This window comes from Crocodylus porosus, unplaced genomic scaffold (assembly GCF_001723895.1).
Source record: "Crocodylus porosus isolate Cpor-Errol unplaced genomic scaffold, CroPor_comp1, whole genome shotgun sequence".
In the NCBI taxonomy this organism is placed as follows: Eukaryota; Metazoa; Chordata; order Crocodylia; family Crocodylidae; genus Crocodylus; species Crocodylus porosus.
Window position 1 is genome coordinate 11,029,985 of NW_017728927.1, and position 15,936 is coordinate 11,045,920.

Sequence of the window (15,936 nt, forward strand, 5' to 3'; positions counted from 1 at the left end):
TTTCATCAGGCTATTGCCTTACCGGGGGCTTCAGCCGGACCATCTGCCAGATGGGGCCTGCGCGAATGATTAGCGCTCTGCAGTGGCAACCACAGCACGTAACCTTGACTGCGTGAACCTGGAGAAAAGCGGAGACGGTTGTGTCGTGCTGGAGGATAGAGTCCATCCATTGCAGCGGCAAGCAGAGGCGTGCTGGATTCTCTTCAAGTGGGCTCCACTTCACACCCAGGAAGATTAAAAGCACATTAGCGAGGCATGCCGGCAGAGCAGGAGCACTGGGAGGGAGGGGGTGGAGGAGGCGGTGAGGGCTAAGTTCAAGGAGCTGCCTAGGACAGGTAGGAAAGCAATTGCCTAAGCGCAAATGCAAGGGCAGATGAGGCATCTGCAACCGCTCCAAGCAGCCCGTCGCCATCTCCTGCGCCGAAGCAGGCAGTCGGGTACCGCAGCCCTGCTGCAAAATGGAGGATGGGGAATGCAAGGGGCGGCGAGTGCCTGCCTGAAAGGTGGTTTCTGTACGTGCATCTTTGTGGGCAAGGGTGAACAGGCCCATGCAAGGGGAAGGAGAAAGGGATGGCAAGAGCCACTGCTGGGGTCCTTGCCTAAGGTGATCTGCCCTGCTACCCCTCTGCCTAGGTGGACCTTGCCTGGCTTTCATCCTCGGTATTTTCAGTGCAGCGGTAGCTTGGGATGATTGGCAACTCGGAACATACGACTGGAAAGGAGCTCCAGGCCCCGGCTGTTGCAGGCACCACGTTGGACCGAAGCCAGTCCAGCTCCATCTCGGCATGGACCCTTGGCCCGGCTGCGCCTGCCGGAGGTTGTTCCAGGATCTCCCTTTTCTGGAGGTCAGGAATCATCTAACGTCCCACCAGACTGTATTCTCTGATGGTATACGAGCTGCTGGTTTTGTGCCTGCACGGTCCTTGTACCCTCGGATATATTTATAGGCAGCAATTGCATCTCTCCCTCGCAGCCTTATTATTTTGTTTTCCACCACGCTTTATAAGCCCAGGTTGCCTCGTTCAATTGGCGCTCCATTCCCTGATCCTCCTAGCCGTCCTCTCCTGCACCTGTTCCAGCTTGAATTCATCTTCCTCGAGCATGAGTCACCCGCAATAACACCCAGCAGTCCAGATGCCTCCTGCGATGCCATGGATGCTTCCATGTCTCCTGGAAATACGTCCCCTGATGTGTCCTAGGATCATGTTCCCCTTTTTCCCTAGCTACATCGTGCTGGCAGCTCTCAGCCAGCCACATACGCCCGGGTCTGTCTTCTCCGTCATTTCCAACTGGCAAGGTTGTAGCTTGTGGCAGCAATTCTTGTGCAGCCCCAAGTAGATGACCCTCCCTTTGTACTCCTGAATTCCCCCCACTTTCTATCACTGGGTCCTTGGGGTCATCCAGTGCATCCTGCCTGATATCCTGGTCCTCCTCAGTACGGACAATGCCTCCTAACTTCACTTTCCTCTAGCATACTCCTACTTTTTAGGTGCCGAGATCCTATTAATCTTTTAATATTATTGAATATTAATATATTGAATATCAGACGTGAATATTAATAGGTTCATATTAATGTTAATATCTTGAATATCAGATGTGACTAGCACTATGCGAATATTAATGGATTCATATTAATGAAGCCCCAAAGCAATCTTTGAATGGCTCAGCTAGGAACCTCCCCCCCCACCAAACAACCCCTTTTTTTAATCTTCGTGTAAGCCAGTTCCTTATCCACCTTGCAGATCTCAGACGAAGATTCATTTCTCCATATCAATTTCTGGTGGCACCACAGTCTGTCAAGCGTTTTCCAAACAGAAAAAGCAGCAAGATCCACATCCCCATGCCTTTGCGCAATGTAATGCCTATAAAATAAGATGACCTAGGCGATGTAGTGTCCTCATCTGCAGCTGTGGCATAAGCCGAACCGTACTGAGCCATGAATCGTGATCATGATAATAACTCTTCTGTATGGCTCTGCTTCCCAGCAGATCTGGAGTCCTTTACACAAGAGGTTGGGAGCACTTGGGGAAACCAAGGCATTGTCACCTGCTGAAGATCAGTGAGCAGGCTAGTGACCGTGCCAAGGACAGCCCCTGGATCGCCGGAGCCCCAGCCCAGGGAAGTCTGTCTGTAAGTCCATACTGCGGGAAGGGGAAACTTCAGCGTGTTGCCCCCATTGACATCAGTGCTAGGAACAGAAGTACCACTGAGCCTTCAGAGCAGACCTTGGTGTCTGTCATTGGGCCCTGACTTTCTTGGATCGCCTCGGTTCGCCATGTCCACCAGTGATGCTGCAGAGTCCTGAGCTCCTCTGAACACTTTAAGCTTGGCCCTTGCAGCCAAACCCACTGCCTTCCTCTAAGCGCATCCCCTCACTAAGCACATCCTCTCCGCCGGGGCCCATTTGCCTTGGGGACATCCACCGTGCTTTTCTGTTCCCACGGAGGTCATGGTTGTGATGGACACGTTTGACCTGGGCCTAAACCCTGAGTAGGACCCAAAAGGATCATTTGCATCTTGCTCAAAGTCCCTCTGAGAAGCCGCAACCAATTGCAAACTCTTTCCAAAGCGGGGCTCTCGCCTGGTGACGGTTCTTCGGGGATTGTGCCTGCTTTTGTCGGAGAGGAGGAAAGTTGTTGCTAAAGTCCTTGGCCACTCTCTTTCCATTGTGTGCTTTATAGCTGGGGCAAGGGCCGACAAGTCGGTCTACAAAAATCTCCTTGTATCTCTTTCTCTCTTTTATTCCCCACCCTCCAAGCAAATTTAATTAAAAGTCATTCAGATTCCTTTGAAAGAAAATGTCATCCGTCAACACAATTACATTTTAACTAACCAAAGCTGTTACAGTGCCTATATATATTGGAATCAGGCTGTCGTTATTAGTTCTAAGTAAGTAATTTATTCCCATTATTGTGTTCAAATTACAGGATATTACCCCCTGGGGAAATAATCCTGTTATTTGAAATGTAAAAAAGAATTTGCATGGACAACAATGGATTCCTAAATGAATCTAACAACACACATGATATCCAAGTGTAGCCTCGCTCTCCCGGGGTGGGAAAATACTAAGCTTCTTTTTCACTGTTTTTCCCCCTTTCCCAACAGAGGGAAATAAAAGGCATCAACTACATCTCTTGTAGGTGTTTATGGGGGAAATTTTAAATAAACAGGCTGGGATGGGATCCCTGGAAGGGATCATGGGAAATTTTTTTTTTAAATTTATTTTTCCCCCTTGATCTTTTCCACAAAGACTTGCAAGAGAAATAACCATTATAGCAGGGAGGGATGGGGAATTCAAACTCTTCCGAACCCTTTAGATCAAGATGCATCTGTCAGGTTTCAGCAGAGGCCTGCAATACTTTCGTTCCCGGGTAAAGGGCGGTAATGGTTTCTTTGCTGAAATGTTGTTCACTTGATCAAGATCTCCTTCAGAGAAGCCAAATAACAGCTTGTCTCTGAGACACCCAAACACAAGCAACTAATTTGGACCACCAAAAAAAAAAAAAAGGAGGGGGGGGAGAGAAAAATCAGATACACTTGTAGCCTGATTACAACAGCCAGCTATGTGTGCAAAATCACAATGCGGCTCTATAATTAAACCTCTCCTTCCCCCTCCTGCCGAGGTTTTTCCTCTAACAGGCACGGTACAAAAACAGTTGTTATGACATCAAATTCCAGCTCGCTACAAGAGGGGACTGTGTGTCTGTCACTGCTCTCCTCGTCTTGAAAGAAATAATAATTAAAAGACAAATGCTGGTGTCTGAAGAGCTTTGCCAAGCCGGAAGCAGGCTCCTGGCACCGTAATCCTGCTCTCCCCGCCGTGCTAATCGTCCCCCCCACTCCGAGCCTAGGCTGTGGAGGCGCATGGTCTGCAAGGGTTGATGAGAGATGTTGGACGGGATGAGACCTGAGGTCCTCCTAGTCCGGTGTTGGAGATGCTGGCTGGAGAGGACCTGCGCGGCTACAGGTCTGTGGTCCTCTCCCTTGTCCGGGCACGTCTCTGAGCAGTCTCACTGGGTGGTATCCAGCGGCTCCTTGGATGCCTTCGAGGAGCAGTGGGCGCTGGCGGATCTGCCCCACATCCTCCCTTGGCCCCCTGGTTTTTAGCCTGCACGCTGCACGCCTGTTCCTGGCTTGGCAAGGAATGGCCTCTGCACCTGGTGGCTTCCTCCCCGGTCCGCGGAGGGGGCTTGTCGATCCTGATGGGACTGCGCCCGCTAGCTCTGCACAGCAGACAGGCCTGTCTCCTACAGGAGCCCGGGGGGGGGGTGATAAACCCCAGCTTATCTGCCCCCTGAATGGAAAGCACCTCCCAGCCGCCTCCGAGCCAGAGACCGGCTTTTGCAGAGTGAGGTTTCAGCGCGTCCCTTCCAATACTTACAACAACTGCTGTCCCCCCCATGTTGTGAGCACCTTCCCCCTTTGCCCTGAGCGTGCTGGATGGGCAAAGCAGAGGACTCGGGTCCAGTTTTCTTTTAAAACCCCTCTATGCAGAGAGCCAAGATACTTACAGCTGGGCTAGGGGCTCGGGGCATGAGCCTGTTTGCTTGAACGACACGAGGCGACGGCTTTTCCATTCATAATGAGGACAGGAATTTAAAAAACTAAATAAGGGAACAAGCGTTGCAATGAATTGGATGGGGACTTTGGCTCCGACTTTGTTCTTCGTAGGAAAATGTATATGCCCGAGATAAAAGGAGGGCGAGGGGGAAGGAGGAGGGATCCAGGCACTAGGACTCCTCTGTAGCTATCAGACTGTTCTCTCAGAGTTTGCGCGTGGATCTTGAGAGCACGCGGAAGAGGGTTGCGGAGATGAAAACGGAGAGGGAGTTGTTTCAAAGAATTAGCCATGGGAAATGCTTTTTTCTGGTTCTTCTCCAGCATAAAAGGACATGCTGGAAAATAATAAAAGGCTAAAAGAGGAGTGGGGTGGGGAACAGAGCGACCTTCCAAGACAATGAAACGGGTTTGTAACTTCTTTCTTTTCCTTCTCCAGCCTTTTAAGGCAGAATGCTTTGGAGAGCCGGCATGGATAGCTGCAAGAGGAACTTCAGTGTATGTGGTTGTGAGAGAGAGAGAATATCCTTGAACAATCAGAAGAGCTCGAGGTTTAGCAGGTCCTGGTAGCAGCCAAGGGATTTCTCTAGCTCCCTGGCTCTGACTCTCACCCTTTTCATGTGGTCCTCTCCTTCCATCCAGAGCCCTAGATCGACAGGTGACTAGCGCGAATTGCCCAGCACCGTGCACCAAGATGGGCATCTCCACATCCTCTTAAGCCATGCCATTAAGGCAATGGCTTTATTTAATAACTGCTCTTATGGTATAACCAGCATCACTGCCTCCTTTGTCCGGAGACTGACAAAGCAAATACTTTTGCTGAAGTGAAAAAAAGACCATTCACCAGGGCTAACAAATGAGCTGGGCCTTGCAAGAAAAGGGGTGGTGGGGGAAGAAAGCATTGTCAAAGGAAAGTGATGCTGGAACGGTGGAGAATAGAGCCTGAAGGAGGTGGATGGCGTGTCTTGGTTGTTTATACAACCTCGGTGACAATTAGCATCGTTGAGCAGGCCAAGGCTCCCGGCGCGGCTCCGAGATGGAAAGAAGAGGAAGCGTGGAAGTGAAAAGCAGTCCTCAGTGTGAAGTGGGGCTGGGTGAGAGGCTTTCCTCACTGCGCATGTGGGAGCGTGTTGGCCCCTTGCAAGGTGCTTCCCAAGCATAGATGTGCCAGGTGGATTCGATGGCCTCTGCTGGAATATGGTTGCCTGTGTACGCATGTCCAGATGGGCAAGTTCATAGATTTCATAGATTTCATAGACATCAGGGCTGGAAGGGACCTCGGGAGATCATCGAGTCCAGCCCCCTGCCCAAAGGGCAGGAAGTCAGCTGGGGTCACAGGATCCCAGCAAGATAAGCATCCAATTTACTCCTGAAGGTGTTCAATGTAGGTGCTTGAACCACCTCCGCTGGCAGACTGGTCCAGACCTTGGGGGCTCGGACAGTAAAGAAATTCTTCCTTATGTCCAGCCTGAAACGGTCTTGCAGGAGTTTGTGACCGTTCGCTAACCCCCACCTGCAGTGACTGCAGTCTCCCCGGCTGTCCCCGGGAGTGCTTTTGTTTCTGGGTAGATGCCATTCATCATCAGCTCAGCTTGGAAGATCTGAACCCCGAGTCCCTGGTGTCACCTCTCCATTGCCAGGGGGGACGAAAGGATCTTGGGGCTCCTCACAAGGGCCGAATCTTTCGGATTATGCTGGACAGTCGTGGACATGCTGACTGGGTGTTCACGCTCAGCGCACCCCCAAAATGCCAGGATTGGGCCCTGTTGGAGGGAGTCCACGGCATACAGTATTTTATGGTAGGGGGCCTCTGGATGTGTGTTCAGTAGAGGCTGGTACGCAGCTCTGTAAACCACGCAGTAGGGTACTACCGGCTCCTTTCGCCTCCTCCCATACCCATTACCCAGCTCTGAAGACCACACATCCCAGACTGTCCCCAGCCTCACACGGTGAGGGGCAGGATGGCCCCCATGACGGGAGCTGACCAGGGGGATGTTTGGCAGGCAGCGAAAGCAGAGCAGATCTGTTTTGAAACCACATACTCAGAAGGGAGCGATCAGCGGAGGAACAGGAAAAGGATCTCTATAAAATTTGAGGCGCGGGACGTTAGTGTTTAAGGGACATTCTTGGACGGGGGCAGACCCTAAATCCTGGCTGAGCGCACAGGGATGGCAATCCATCGCAGGGCAGGCAAGAAAAAAGAAACCCTTGCAAAGCATCCAACTCCTGCGTTCAATTACCGAACCACGCCACCACGCCACCCACCCGACACCGGGCTGGGGAGCTTTTAATGCCTGTGCCTGTTTCCAGCCTGGTCAACTATGGCCCAGCTGGCATGGCCAATGCTCCTCACATGGTTTCCATGCCTGGGCAGCACGCTTGCTGTGACCAGCAGCACCGGTTTCCTTGAAGGCAGAGTTTTCTGTGCAGTCCCTTGTTCCTTTCCTTCGGCAGCTTCAAAATTAGACACCCCCTCCCATTTGCGATTCCCACTCGTTGGGCCTAACGAGGCTGGGATCTGCAAGGGAGGAGATAGAATGGCACACGCTGGACACCCAAATGGAGAAATCCGAGTTGACGTGCAGAGTAGCCGCAACTAGCACATGATTTATTGATTACACCTTGCTCTGACAGCCCCACCACTAGCACAAGTGTGTGTGTGTGTGTGTGTGTGTGTGTGTCTACGTGCATGCATGCAGGCTTTTAAATCCACAAAGCGGAGAATGGGGAAAAAAATCATGACCCTTTCGAGCAAAGCACGAGAGGTTTTGTTGTCGTGGCAATGACTTACCTGTTCAGAGCTGGAGGGACTTGAGAATAACGCTTTGTGCTTCTCTGGGTCTTTCACACGGAGATTTTAAAGATTTGCAAATCTGCTTTCATCTCGGTAATCCCCCCCGTGCCTCGCGGGAAGGAGGCAGCATTCTGCCTCTTTTTAAGATGGGGAAACTGAGGCACGATGCACTGTTTTTGGAAGCATGTACCAGAAAGAGCAGTGCGGGTCACCCGTGTTGCAATCCCAGTGCATCTGCCTGTTCGATCTCCCCACCCAAGGGAACGTGCCTTGGCGCCCAAGGGTATATGCCTTAGTAAAGGCCATGCAGAGGCTTAGTGGCAGAGCTGAGGCCAATAGGGAGACGTCTGGACTCGCTGTTTCCTGCTCTAACCAGTGAACACCAGTGCCATGACTGCACATCAGTCCTTCCCTGAGCAGGGCTTATATCGTTTTGGTGCTGCAAATCCAGATGTAACAGCTGCTCTGCCCAGGCTCAGAACAGTAGCCCTTCAAGCCCTGGTTGGGACAGCGTCTTTGCAGTGCTGCAATACCTGGATCGGGACTCTCGGCCCTCCTGGGTCCCTCTGTGCCCCAAAGGGGTTGAAACTTGTGAAAAACATTTAGTCTGCACCAAAGAGCTGATCAAATCGGGTCCTTCAGCTCACCTACTCCCCAAGCCATATAGGAGCAATTCCCAGGGTTTTCTGTATTAACCCTTTCTCTTGGGCTTTAGTCCCCCACTTCTACATGGTTGCCTGATGTGAAGGCCTTGACATTGCAGGGCGGGAAAGGGGTGCAGGCAAGAGCCTGGGATCTGAAGGTGTTTGTGGTTAAAGGGACAAAAATGCAAATGCCTCAAACTTGCTCATCAGGCTTCTGAGATTTTTCAGGTAAACAGGCCTGTATTTACTTTCACAAGCCTTCCTCGGAGCTGTTTATTTGGAGCACAGCTATCTTTAATTTGGCGTAAAAAATGTGCAGGCTGGAATTTAACCTTGGGCAGGAACTCTGTGCGTGTATGTGTGTGTGCGTGGAGGCGCGCATTTTTTTAGGAAGTTGTCTTTGTCAGGGTGATATTGCAAATCTGGATTTTCCAGTTCCTAGAGGCTTCTGCTTGTTTAAATTAGTAGCAGATAGAGGAGGTGAATTGAAAGAAGGGCAGAGCAAAGACACGGACTCCTGCAGCTAACCTCAAAACTTCTTTCTGGGTGTCTCCTGCTGAGTAAATACTGTAAGATCTCCCAGGCGCAGCTCTTAATATCTCCTGTAACATGCCCTGCTCACCCACCTCTTCGTCAGAACGGCAAGAGCAGTTGTGAATATTTTTCCATTTTAAAATTGGTTTTGTATGCATATTAAAATACCTGCAGCTGTTGTGAGCCGGGGTAGAAAGAAAAATCTTTGAAAGCCAGCTAGATATATAAAATCTTTATATAGCGCTCACTCTGTCTCGCATACACATCCAAGAATATATTCTTGACTTAACTGACAGGCAGTTCAGGAGAAGAAAAATCCAATTCACTGCGGTGACATAAAACTCTTGTCATTCAGTGGCAAGAATTCCCATTTGACTGGACATATAATTGTTTTAAACTTTCATATTCAAGGCCATAATAACTTAGAGTTCTACTGGGACCGAGAATTTGGGTAGGGGTGGGTTGCTTTTTTTTAAAAAAACATTTCTGTGCTAAATGGAAGTGGATTTTATTCCTGCTGAAAGGTGTCATTGCATTTTCCTAGCATAAGACCAGATTTAAGAACGGGAGGCGATGTCGGCATCCCAAGACTTCGAGCAGTAATTACAGTTTGGGAATTTAGTTGCATGATATTTTTCTTTACGTCTTGGGATGCCGGGGGATGTTGTTTGTTGAATTTCTGATCTGGGATGAAAATCTCATTTGTTGAAAAATAAAAACTGCCTGGCCATAGCCAGGGAAAGAAACTTATTCTTGTCCTTCTCGAGAGAGAATAGCACTGTGTACAGAGCACTATATTGTTTCAGAAGATGATGTCAGTCTGAGCTGAGTCCAAATGTTTAACAGGAATTGCATACTCTAACTTTAGCAACTTATCTTCAAAAGCGTCGGATCTGACATCCACAGAATAGATCAGGAAAGACAGATGGATCTGTCTGGGCGAGGGTTTTTACACTGGATCTCCAGCGTTTCCGTAATTAGTATTATACCATTTTTTTCCCCCAAGTGCTACTGCTCCGGCATACAGCTGAATGACAGAAAGCTGATCTCTGATTTCTTCAGCAGGGATTATGGCTTCTGCAGCTTTCGGTAAAAAACCCCCAGCAGTAGCTGCCCACGTAAGTGCATTTAATTCTCTTCCCTTATGTAAACACGGGGATCCGTAAAGGAGATCTTGACTGGTGAGCTCAGACTTGACCTTTTTTTCACCAGTGAGGAAAGTGCATGGCAGAAAATCCCCCCTTGGTGCTGATCAACTGGTGAGTTCTCCAGACCCCCGAGGCAACGACTGAGGGTCCCTTGTATATTGAGTGATATTTAAAATAAACCTGGGATTCTTACCTAGATCATCTGTTAAAATGTTAATCTGTTTCAATCCTATTCCTGTAAAACTTCTCCGGTAGTCGGTGAGCGCAGGCACATTGCAGGAAAAGCCCAACTGGGGAATATTTTTTCGAAGCACACTGTTATTTTTTCGTGCCGATCATCAAATCTGATTTACAGCCAGCTTTGTCAGTGCCACTAGTGATGTGGGGGGAAGAAACTGGGACTGCTAGAGCTGAGCCCTAACCCAGCATTTTGATGAGAGAGTGGATTTTTGTGTTTGGCTCTCAAGAGCAGGTATGCATCTCTGAATCCAGCCAGCAGCTTTTCATAAACCGGACCTTGAGCTGACACTGGTGCTGCAGCCTGCCCTGGATAAGGTGGCTTTACCAAGGCACCCTTGTACCTTGAACTCAGAATTAAGAGTCTAGAGGGAATTTTAGCTATAACCCCTGCCTCTCTCAGCTGATCCCTTCCCCTTTGCCTTATTGATCTGTTTTGGCCAGAGATGCTCAATAAAAAGGCACCTAATCTCGCTGCTCGATGTGGTTCCCACTCCAGCAATAGCAGGGTTGTTGTTTGGTTTTTTTTGCCTTTTTTTTTAAAAAAAAGTCTTTGAAAAACGTTCCTCATGCTTTTAATTGCCTTTGAATGCATGTGTGGGGTTTTTTTTTCTAGCCTGCACTCTCTGTTTGTGCTCATCATCAGCTTTTCCTTTTAATATACACAGTGTTCATCCTGGCAGAACTCAGTGGGGCCAAGGGGCCGAGGTGCTGGATTTAATCAGCCGGTATTTATAGAGAAAACGCGCCTTTTGTCATTAATCTTATTCCAGCAGGAATTCTCCCCCCCCCCCCCAGTGAAAACACATGAGCTTGGCAGATTTCCACCGTGACTCGTGTAAAGACCCAAACCTGGCATTCCTCACGCCCCGAAACGTTGCTGTAAATTCTTCCCCCGCTGTCAACAGGCTGTTGAGCAGGTTCGTTGTAAGTTAGGGAGCAGATGCTAATCAGCATGAATGTGTGTGTGTTGGGGCATAGGGGTGTGGGGCCTGACCTGGGCTGAAGTATTTGGCCTTTACCCTCCTTTTGGGGCGGGGGATGCTACGGCCAGGATTTCTGTAAGCAATCAGCAGTAGGGACACGTCTCCCCCACTGCATGCCTTCACCATCCCCTTTTTTCCTTCAACTCATGCAGCTCTGCAAATCTGCAATTGCTTTCCCCTTACAGGGGCCATGGTTTAGTTGAAAGAGGCTCTAGGTTTTAACTCCAGATTGAGGTCACATAGTGGTGGGGGGGGATATAGCCAGCTTCTCCCCCCCCCCCCGCTCCCCATGGCTACAAGGTGAGACGCATCCTGACCTGGCATCTGCCCTTGCTGGAAGCTGCACCTCTCCCACTTCCAGCAGCGGGCACAGCTAGGGTGGCCCAGGACTGTGTGTTTTCCTCCTCTGCCGTTGTTTCTAAATTCAACTGTTGCTGTAGCGGAGCTAAAAAGAGGATCTCCCAGCCGTCCTCTCTAGGACGGGGCCCAGGTAGCCAGAGCCTGGGTCCCACTTTGTGCGCTGAGCGCAGCCTGTAGCGTGGCGCCTGCTTTTCTATATAAAGTCCCTGACTCTACACTTTAAATATACCCCGGCAGTTCCAAACCTGAAAACCTGTAGTAAGCACGTTAAAAATGCACAGTGAAATGCACGCACAGCACCCAGCACTTCTGGAAATGTGGCTGTAGTGCCCTTTTTTTTTTTTTAAACAGAAAGGCTTATTGCAAAAAAAAAAAAAGGGAGAAAACAAATAATCTTACAGCAGATGCCCGGGGGCTGCAGATACAGCATGTTCTATTCCAAGCCAAAAAAAAAAGAGAGTAAATCTCAAAGTCCCAGTAAGAGTGATGGGGAAGGGGGGACAGCAGCGGGGGGCAGATGGGAAAGAGAGGGGACTTGTTCTGCCATTACCCACCAGGTCATGGGGTTAGCATCATCCACCAGCTCTACCCCAGAAGCCAGGTCCTGGGAGGGGCAATGGGAAGGTTTCGCCAGGGGGCTGATACTTTACATTGCAGGCTTCCCCAAAATGAATGACCCCCACCCAAAGGCCACTGCCCCAGCCTGGATGCCACGCGTGCACCTGCCAGCCCCCTGACCCGGGACAGACAAGTGCCACCCCAGCAGGACTTTCTACTTGCCAGCAGTAGTCCTGCATCCCCGGAGCCGAGTGTGCGCGCTCTTAGCCCACCTGCCTTGCTTGGCAAAGCGATGGGGGGGCTGGGGGAAGGCACTTGAGTCCTGCTAGCACCCACAGCCCCAGGAGGGGGACAGGTGTGGGGTGATGTGAGGTGGGGGGGTGCAGGGACATCCCAGGAATTGGGGGGCTGCAGGAATTGCCCCCCGGTGCTGGGCCTGGGGAGAAGTGGCAGGGGTTGTTATTTGTGCAACTCCTGCAGGCATCTTTGCTCCCGGGCTCAGACCTGCCACATATCCTGTGATCCCCTGCCAGGGTCCTGGGCTAGACCCCCATCTGAGGGGGAGGAGGTGGCGTGGGAGTCCTCTAGCCCAGGCAGGGTGCACGGGGGGCAGCAGAGGGGCATCCTGTGCTTTCCCCGGCTGGCTGCACCAATCCTGGCTGCGAGTGTTTGCTGTTCCCAACATCCGGGACCCCGGCTCAGCTCAGGGTTGTTCCTAGGGGCTCGGGACCACCGAGTGCTTCCGCCAATTGGTCGCGTGGGGTACAACTGGGGGAGGGGGTACTCCTATTCCAGGGCTCACCAAACTGCCCCTCTCTGCCGAGCATCTCCACGGGGGAGAGACCGCAGCCAGCCTTCTGGGACAGGAGGCAAAGCAACAGTCATCCTTCACCTTTCCGGGGGGACCATCCTGATGCAAGGGCCCAGTCTCAAGGAGGCCGATTCTGGGCAAAGAAAGCCTGAAACCATCACCCTGCCACTCAGGTTCAAATCCTCCACCTCTTAGCAGGAAAACAAGGGGGGAAAGGCTTTGATCTGCCAGATGAAAGCTTTATTTAAAGGGAAAAAAGCAGCAGCAGCAGCAGCTGAGTGGGGTAGTTACAGCCCTTTCATACACTGGAAGGGGCGAGGGGCTGCGGTGGCTACTTTCAAAGACCCCTTCTGTTTATTAATCGGTAGAACCAAGGGGGGGGGAGGAAAAAACCTGGAATAAATAGGGTTATTTTTTTTATATATATTTTTAACTATTCCCAAAGAAAAGAGGAAGAAAAGTTTCTGGAGAGCCAGCCCGGCCTGGCAACCCTCTTCCAGGCAGCCAGGAGAGCTAGAGGGACCCAAGCCTTTCCCCAGGAACAAGCCCCTATTGTGCAGCAGCGTGTGAGAGGGGACACGCCAGACCTGCACCGAAGCACGGGACACGCAAGCTTCCCCCCACCTCTAGCTGGAGTACAAAGCACAGCCTCAAACCCGAGCCCGCTCCCACCATTTGTGTTTACCCCTGGGAGAAAAAGTGGTTTTCTTTGCTAGGAATTTCCCCCCTTTTTTTTTAAAAAAAAAAAAAGAAGTGGGGGTGGTGATTGAAGCAGCTCAGTACCGTGGCTCAGGATCTGGAGCGAGGAAAGGAAGACAAAAGAGATGCCTCTGAAGGCGAGCGGCTCGGGCTTTTTATGGGCGAGCGGTGACAAGGCGGCTTCAAGGTTGGAGCGTCCTTTGATAAGGCGAAGTATTTTGGCAACCCAGCTGGGAATAATGGTGTGTTTATGATACAGTGCATCTCAAAGCGGCCCGAGATTTGCACTGGAGAGAGAGAGCAAACAATGGCAAGACAAAAGAAAGTCTTAATCTAATTAACGCCGCCTAAAACAATGCAAGGGGGGGGGGAGAAAACCCCCTTCACGTGTTCAGTTCCGTTTCTTTTGCAAAAGCAAACGCGGCTGGGGGCGAGCCCGGGGAGACCCCCGGGCCGGGCGGCACGGAGCCGGCGGCCCCGGGCCGGGCGAGCCGCACGCCTCGATCAGCTAGGGATTATTATTCCCCCCCCCCCGCAGCCAAAAAAGGGCAGAGAAAATGGCTCCTGAATCCCAGATCCGCCTGTTTACAGATCTGGGCAGGGAAAGAGGCAGAGACCTCCCCCTCCTCCAGTGCTGAAGCCGAGCAAGGTTTGCACGAAAATAAAAAAAAAAAAAATTAATAAGAGCCGGGGGGGGGGGAGAAAAGCAAGCCCCACTTGCACAGAAAGGGTGGGCTCCTCTCCTGCAGCTGAGAAGCAGCTTTCTGCCGACGTAACTTTCTTTAAAGTGATTAATTGCTCTGCTAACCTGGCAGGCGGCTGATTGCCCGCGAGCTTTTCGATAGCTACATATAGTTATTTATTTTCGGGGAGGGGGCAGGGGGAAGGGAGGGAGAGGGAAAAGTTTTGCAGGCGAAGGACAATACCGCTCTTTCTCCGAAATGTTTTCATCCCCACCCTCCAAGATGGCTCCCAGCTGCTGTTTATCAACCCGCAATGGAAAAAAAAAAATCCTTAATTCAATCCAGGGTTTTGCTATCAGTGGCAAAGATCAAGGCAATTAAATATTTGCTACAAACTCAGCTCGCCGGTCAGAGCTGCGGCGCGTACCGAGATGTATGTTGTGCCTGTGTCACACCCTGTGTCTAGAGGGGTGATCTCCCTCTATATGCGCGCTTGCTTTTTTGTTTTTTAATTTTTGCAAAGAGAGAAGAAAACGCGGACCCTCCCGCCCGAGTGTTTGCAGCGGAAAGCAGCCAGGATGGTGAGCTTGGCTCTGCACCCCCCGCCCCCCATAGCAACACCCCCCCTAGGTAACCATTTGATTACATAAAAAAAAACGCTCTTAAAATAGGTTCTCCTCGCATTGAGAGCTGACCCAGTAAATCTTGCTTTAAGTCTCTTTTTTTGGGGGTGGGGAGGAGAGGTTGGGGCGACTGACAAAGGGAGGAGGAAGGGGGGGAGATTGATCAACAGAGAAATTGCAGCTTTAATGAAATGCAGATTCCGTTCTCAACTGATGAGAAACACTTGAAAAATGCAAGCGCCATTGGCAAACGAAGGACAACCCGGCAGAATTTTTATTAGCAACGAAATGATGTATGGCATACATACCCGCCGCCACCATGACAGCTCCTGCAGGATCCGCGCCTGACACCGGGCAGCACGGAGCACCCGGGCTTTTACGGCCGCATCCCTGCCATGAAGCCCGTGTCACATACAGACAGACACACAGATGGCTTTTATATCTATTTCTAGACATGTTTTTGGGGTTGTTTTCCACGGGAGAAGGAGCCTGGCGCAGCAGGGCAGCCGCCCGGGCCCGGGCTCTCCTCCCTGGGCCGCTTCGTTAGGTGCGAGGTTGGGTGGTTGTTTTTAAGGAAAGTGCATTTAAAAACTGACGGCGTTTGGAGGGGTTGTTGGGGGTTTTTTTCTCCTCTAAAAAAATTAAAAAAGCAGCAAAGAAAGCAAAAGGCAGAGGGGGGAAGCCGAGGCGAGCAGCTGTCAGTCATTGCTGCTCCAATGATCGCTCAAACCCTCTCCGCGGGCTCCGCTCCCCTCCGCCTGGGCTGCGTCCAGCGCCGAGCCGCCGCCGCCGCGTTCCCGTCCGGGCATATTTGGAGCAGCTCGCCTTCGCTTTCACACTCAGACATTGCCTTGCCTATTTTAGGTGACTTCCCCCTCCCCCCTTCCAGGAGAGGGGGGCCTGGAAACGGCTCGGAGGGTTTGGCTGCGGGCAACTTGAAACGGCCCTGCCGGCCTGGGTCCCCCCATTTATACCGGGATTAAATTAGACTCCCCTCCCCCCTGCATTTATTCGTTTATTTAGACAACCCAAATTGGGGGGGGGGGGAAGTATGCGCGCGCGTTTTTAAACGGGTAAAGAGATTTTAGCGGGGGGAGGGAGTTATAAACACGGAACAACTCGCGCGCGCGCGTGTATAATACATGTATTTGAGTGCGTGTGTATGGATACAAGTGCGTGTGCGCGTGTCTAAAAAAGTGTGCGCCTCTGTCGAAGTGTGAGTATAAAAAGGCGTGTGTGCGCACTTGTACAATCCTCGCACTCTTCTCTAGCTACGGCTGGGGAGATGCGGCGAGACGCTTG

General features: G+C 51.1%; 1 long non-coding RNA gene across 4 annotated transcripts; it reads left to right on the forward strand.

The window, feature by feature from the left end:
• The first annotated feature begins 12,441 nt into the window (after positions 1-12,441).
• LOC109314701 lies at positions 12,442-15,426 on the forward strand. Of its 4 annotated transcripts, XR_002102338.1 has the most exons (4): positions 12,442-12,802; positions 13,075-13,515; positions 14,535-14,641; positions 14,832-15,426. It is a non-coding gene; the product is annotated as an uncharacterized LOC109314701 (long non-coding RNA). The 4 variants fall into 4 exon arrangements; XR_002102340.1 differs by lacking the exons at positions 12,442-12,802; positions 13,075-13,515 and adding an exon at positions 13,829-13,977 and having other exon boundaries at positions 14,832-15,411; XR_002102341.1 differs by lacking the exons at positions 12,442-12,802; positions 13,075-13,515 and adding an exon at positions 14,061-14,100 and having other exon boundaries at positions 14,832-15,411.
• Positions 15,427-15,936: the final 510 nt, after the last annotated feature.